Source organism: Marmota monax, unplaced genomic scaffold, assembly GCF_021218885.2.
Source record: "Marmota monax isolate L192 unplaced genomic scaffold, Marmota_monax_Labrador192_F-V1.1 WCK01_AAM20220418_F8-fsc00007, whole genome shotgun sequence".
NCBI classification, from domain to species: domain Eukaryota; kingdom Metazoa; phylum Chordata; class Mammalia; order Rodentia; family Sciuridae; genus Marmota; species Marmota monax.
This window is the reverse complement of record NW_026692781.1, coordinates 11061800-11068220: the sequence shown is the minus strand read 5'-3', so window position 1 is coordinate 11068220 and position 6421 is coordinate 11061800. Positions and strand designations below refer to the sequence as shown.

Genomic DNA, 6421 nt, shown 5'->3' with positions numbered 1-6421 from the left:
TTCTCTCTTGTTTTATCTCCAGTTGAATTGGAGCGCATGGTTTAATATAGCTAATCTTTTTCTGGATCCCCATTCTGAGATTTTATTTAGACCAAATTATTTCCCTGAGGGGCAGATTTGAGACAATGGATAATAAATGAGGTTGTGACAAGCATCACATAAGTGGGAAGGTACCCATGAGCAATCTTGGCCTGCACTTCCCTCTCCAGCTTCTCACCCCAGTGTTCTTGGTCCTGAAGCAGATCTCATCTAGCTCAGGAACACCATTCGGGTCATGCTTTCCTTAAAATAAAATCAAGCGTAGCAAAGTTGTCTGTTTGCTTGAAATCAGAACCCAAACAAGGTGCATTCATTAGGAGCAGTTAATTAAGTCTCTGTTAATTTGCTGGTCTCTGGGGCTCCTGAGATGAGGGCACAGAGCTGTAACTGCTGCTACTGCTGCTACTCAGAGCCACCATGTGGGTGATCGGGACTCTGGGCAGGTATGCCCCAGCCTGGCTGAGCCTGCATGACTGTCCTCTGCCATGCTGGTTTGACAAGACCAAGTTTGGGGTGTTTGTGTACTAAGTCACATTTTCAGTGCTTGCCTTGGGAAGCAAAGGGTACTGGTGGCACTGAAGGGTCAAGGGTCACCCAAGTGCCAGAACTTCATGCATACCAACTAACTTCCCTTCCATCTTCAGCTATACCAACACTGGGCTGGAGTTCATGGCATGTTTCTTTCACTTGGATAACTGGGCCCACCTCTCTTGGGCTGCAGGGACCAAGTGCATAGTCCTGACAAAAGCATCACAAAGCCTTCACAAACTAGCTGAGTCTGGTATCTTAGAACTAGAATCCTGGGAATCTGGTTCTCCACTACAATTTTTGGTGAGTTTAGAATAGCTGTCCAAAAGAGGAACTTATGGTAGACCTTTATTACTCCCTCTTAACACAGTCCCACCTACTCTACCTACTTGGAAAGAAAAATGGCTTTAAAATCCATTATTTTGTTAGTATAAAAAACATGCCAGAGCCATATGATGTTGTTATCAGGTGCAAATCGGATCCGATTCTGTGTGATGGAGAGTAGGAATGCCCTGATAGTTATCGGAATTCTACAGATACTCTTTCTTGACTGTACAATGATAACCCCATCAAGGACAAGGTGGTAGTAAATGACTGATGGGGTCAGAAATGTTCCTGTCACCATGGAGGATGCTATAACTGTCAAAATAAATTCAAGCCTGGGAGGTTGCCAGACCACAAACGGGAGATATATACCACCATTGACAAGAAATCCTGGGCTACCATCACAGCGTGACAATGTCAGACATCGGAAGTAAATCTGAAATCAGTTCTGACCTGGTTCAGACAGTAAGTTTGGGAAGCAACTATCTTCTCAACATTGGAACAATTAAAGATGGACAGATGTTTCCCATATTTCAATAAAGGCTTCTTGTGAGAGGTTGAGCATCAGTGGGGAGTCATCTATGTCTCTGAACATTTTATGGAGGGTGTACATACACCTCAAAAGCTTCAATGGTTTGTGCCATTTTTTTTTTACACTGGACAGCAAATGAAGTCTTAAACCTTGAGTTCCCCATTACTGCCTCAACTGCAAAAGTAATAATGTTAGGAATCTAGTATCTGAATGGTCTACAAGTCTGAGTAAAGGCCTCCTCATTTCTCTGCCTCCTTGCCACCTTCTGTACTCCTAGTTGAGGTTTCTTGGACTGTAAAGCTGGCAGAAATGGATGGATCATTGGAGTTTAAGAGAAAAGGATCACTGCCTGCTAGTTCTTGCTTTGATTTGCCTCTTAAGGTACCATCATTGTAAGTAACTGACTTCTCTTCTCCACCTGTAGATGGTTTTTCCAACACTTTCTGATCACAGATACTGAATACATTATGCTGATGGATGGACTCAGGATCTGAGCTCCATGACTAGCTTACATCTTTCTGGTCAGCAAAGAAAAGCAGTGGATAATTAAGCTCCAGTTAAGTTCATCCAGCTTTGGAAATTATCTCAAATGGAAACTTCCCTCTATTCTGTCTTTGATAATCTACTTGCTTACTAATGACTTTAGATAAAGGATAAGCCAAGTCACCCATTACTTATGAGAAGAAGTAGGAAGGGCTTAGTAAGCACAACCACACCCTATTTATTTAGCACCAGTTGTCACCAATACTCTGATCCTCCCCCTCCAAATACAGAAAACGTAGAAGATCTACTGGGGAAGAAAAACCTGTTAGGCTGCTAATGATAAACTTTACAAAAGTTTCCAAAGTGAATTAAGAGCTCTGAAATCCAGTCTGTTTACAGAAATACTATTAATAAATGAACATGATTCTGTCTTGCTTTTATAAATATGATAAAATAGGTGAGCTTGCATGTAAGGAAAAATAAAATCTAGGTTTCTCCACCATCTCTCTTGCCTGCAGTTTGGGGGAGGGGAGTAGGCAGGCTACTGTTGATGAAATTGGCTGTTTCCCAATTTGTCTTGTGATAATGGTTAATGCATTCCTCTGTAATTGCAAGCTGTAAATTGGTAGTTAGGTTTAGAGACTTGGCGAGATTAAGGTTCAATTGTTTTGTCAAGAATATTTTGTATGTAGTGTACTACATTTCTGTTAGCAGGTACATAATGTTTGATTGTCTCTAATGATAGAGACAATGATGTTAGCAGTCATTGGTGATCATTGCTCATAGCCATTAATTCATTAGGAGGTTGCCAAATGCTGATATCCTAATTCTATAATCCCTAAACCATTTGTTAGCTAGGCAAATTCTATAAAGAGAAACTTCCTCTTGACTCTGGTTACCAAGACTAGTTTTTGTTTTTTTTTTTTTTTTTATAATACAATGAATAGTTTCTCTAACATTCTTTAAAAATGATTAATGAGCTTCATTTTTTTGTATAATACTAAACTTATGGATTTAAATTTACTTAATATTTTTCAATTTGTTTCATTTATTGTCCTATAGATGCTCAAATTATCCCATCTTTGGTCAGCTGGAACCTCTTTAAGTTGGTACCTGAATACTTTAGAGAGAATCCTAGACATTTTTTTTTCCATAGCTTTCTTGCTACTTGAGATGCCAACATATTCCAGACTCATCTAATAAAGTTCTTACCTCAAACATAGAATCAGCCATCTTTCCAAGAGGTCTGGTTCCTTTTGGTGGGAAATAGTAGTGAGAGTCACAGCCAAGGTTCTAGTGGTGCTCATTGCTATTAGATTGACCATTGTTTCTAGGCCTTTTCAGTGGACAGAACTAGAAAACAAAACATAAACATAAAACCCATTGTGGGTTAGTATTGCTGCCTCAGATTTATTTTCATAACTACAGATATTTTACTTCATTGATCTTACATCTGTGTCTGCTAGCTGAAAATCCCAGTTCTAAATGACACTAAAAATATATATCTCTTTGCTTTACCACACACTATATACACAATTTCAGAATATCAATACTCATGCTACTAAAATAACATGATCGCTGAACTGATAGACACAAATAAATCCAGTTATGAGATATAATGAAATAAAAGATCTCATGCTACCAGGCATGATGGTACACACTGGTAATCCCAGCAACTTGGGAAGCTGAGGCAGAAGGATCATGAATTCAAAGCCAGACTCAAAAACTTAGTGAGGCCCTGAGCAACTTGCCTAGCTAACTTAGCAAGTCCTGTCCCCAAATAAAGTATAAAAAGAACTGGGATGTGGTTCAGTGGTTTAGTGCCCCTGGATTTTTTAATCCCCAGTACCAAAATAAAACAGAAAATCACCTCATGCCTAAGATTTAAAAGCAAAACAAAATATCTCTATGTAAATTTAGCAAGAAATGTTTAAAATTGCTGTGAGGGAAATTATTAACATTTGTGAATATAAAAAATTAGACTTAAACAATCAGTGAAAAGGTAAACTATGTTCATAGAAAAGCCCAACATCATAAAGATCTGAACTATTCATATATTTATTCAAATATTTAATGCAATCCCAGAAAAAGTGTTATCAAATGTTTTTTCCTGAAGCTGGACAAATTGATTTTATGGGGGGTTTGAAAGAATGAACATGTAAGAATAGCCAGGAAATTCATCCAAAAGAAGACCAATGGTATAATATTAAAACATCATAAACCTCTAAAATTTAAACAGTTTGATAGTGATGGATGAGACAAATGGGAAAAACAGAATATTCAGAAGTAGACCTAATTGCATATGATTATTTAGTATATGATAGAAGTGGCATCCCTAATTTGTGAGGAAAAAGTGGAATTTCTAAGAGCTGGTATTAGGATACCTGCATAGCCAGATGAATGGGATAAAATTGAAGCTATTGCTTGTATACTCTCTATATTATATTCCTTGAAATCCACGGAGAATTCTAAATGGATGAGCAATAGAGTATAATAAATTAAAACACAAATACCAGGGCGAGGGAAACCAAGAGTAAATCATACATGGAATGGGGATAACTCTTTTGATTACACCTTGAAATTTAAAAGTATCAACGCAACAATTACACGAAAACAAGTGCCTTACATTCCATCCACATGAGCTACATTAGGATCATTTTGCAGATGGGAAACCAAGAGACATTAAATATCTTGTCCAAGTTTGTAAGTTAGTAAATGGTGGGGATGGGACTTGAACTTGTGGAAAAGGCAACTCATTGCACACGGAGCACCTAGGCTACTGTTCACTCTAAGCATATTGAGAAAATCCGAAAAGAAACATTTCCCAAACCACTCATAACCAAGGAATAGAACCCTATTACCACTGGCAGGCAGGTTCCCAGTGGTTTGACAAAGACTTAATGTTGAGGTGCTGAAAAGCTTTAAAAGGTCTCTGGGGACAAAGAGAGACTTCAGTGTATTGTGAGGATGAACTGAAGTAAAGTATGACACCTAACATGGGGATTGATACCTCTTACATTTTATTCTTTGGTCAGACACACTTTGTGATACCAAAGTGACACTTTCATTGAATTCTTTCTCTTATCTCTGTACAGTGAAGCACCATATCACCCCTAAGAATCTAGTATTAAATATATGAAGGTCGAATGAATCTTTAGATCTTTATGGATAGTGACCTGCCCAAGTTGTTCAAATGGGAACAATTTAACGAGTTGCCTGGTTTATAAAGGCAGAAGTTCCAATTGATTGAAGCCTGGATTTTGGTGTTCTACACAGTAAGAAATTGGTTACAACCTTTGCTTTCTGCCTCCTGTCATCAAATTTGTTTACATCTTAATTCGTCATCTCTTTATAAGGCATCTCATTATCTAGACAATAAAGACTGAAATTCTCTTTCTGTTCTTTCGAGAAAACTTTGAAAGCTGACAATGCTTTCTCTCCAGTAAGGGCACGGTTAGTGCTTGGCTTGTGAGAGCAATGCAATCCATTCATTCATTTCACGAATATTTAGCAAGGACCCACTGGTGAGCCAAGCATTGCACCTGGTGCTGGAGATACAGGGAGGACAAGGCAGACAGGCTTTTGCTCTTGAGGAGTTTTACATTCTATAGGAGCAGACAGAGATAAAAGAGCAATGAACAAATACAGAGCCAGACAGTACACAGTGATTGTTCTGTGAATGTGAATGTCTCACTGATGTGACAGTGACTGTGAGTGGGTAGGGAAGGAACTTCCTTAGCTTACATGGTCAGAGAAAGTCCTGATCCAGGACTTGAACCACATGAAGACCCAAGGGGAGTGGTGTCCAGGCAGAAGGAGCAAGTGCAAAGACTCTGAGGCCGGAATGTGCTCCAGGTGTAAGAAGAAGGGAAAGAGCACTGTAGGGGTGAATGACACCCAAGTATAACTGACATCCTGGTATTTAAGAATGTATTCCTTTGTTAGTTTATTCATTTATACTCTACCTTGTTCTAAAAAGGATTTAAAATAGCTCTTGAATGTTGCTGTTCCTTAAAGTACACACAGACTCGAGAAAAATAAAAAATGAGTCCTCTAGCTGTTCTAGTTCTTTTTGGTTCTAGTCCAACAAAAAGATCTGACACAGGGCATTGGGCCTATCCATGCAGGATGCCTCCTTTTTTCTTTTTAAAGACTCACACACCTTGAAATATCACTTAAGTAATTATTTTTAAGAAAATTGTTGCACTAAATTTAATTTCAAATCAACAGACCCATTATATTCTCTAATTAATCATGGCACATGCTATTTACCAAACTCCTGTTAAAAACAAATTTCTTTTGTACACATTACAAAGAAATGTTACATAAAATTAAGCACCAAGTAATGACTTTAATTTGCGGTTAGTTAATAATACACAGATGATCACGCGGCTGTAAAGGAAGCCACTTGGGACATTAGCAGATATGCTGGCACAGAGGAATTGGAAACAGACACACTGTGAGGCCTGTGGGCTCAGCTCTGGGTGGGGAGGAAGCAGGGCTCAAGAGTCAACG

General features: G+C 38.6%; 1 pseudogene; it reads left to right on the top strand.

Annotated features, from left to right (window-relative positions):
* Positions 1-904: 904 nt before the first annotated feature.
* On the top strand, positions 905-1819 carry LOC124094636 (tissue alpha-L-fucosidase-like; annotated as a pseudogene).
* Positions 1820-6421: the final 4602 nt, after the last annotated feature.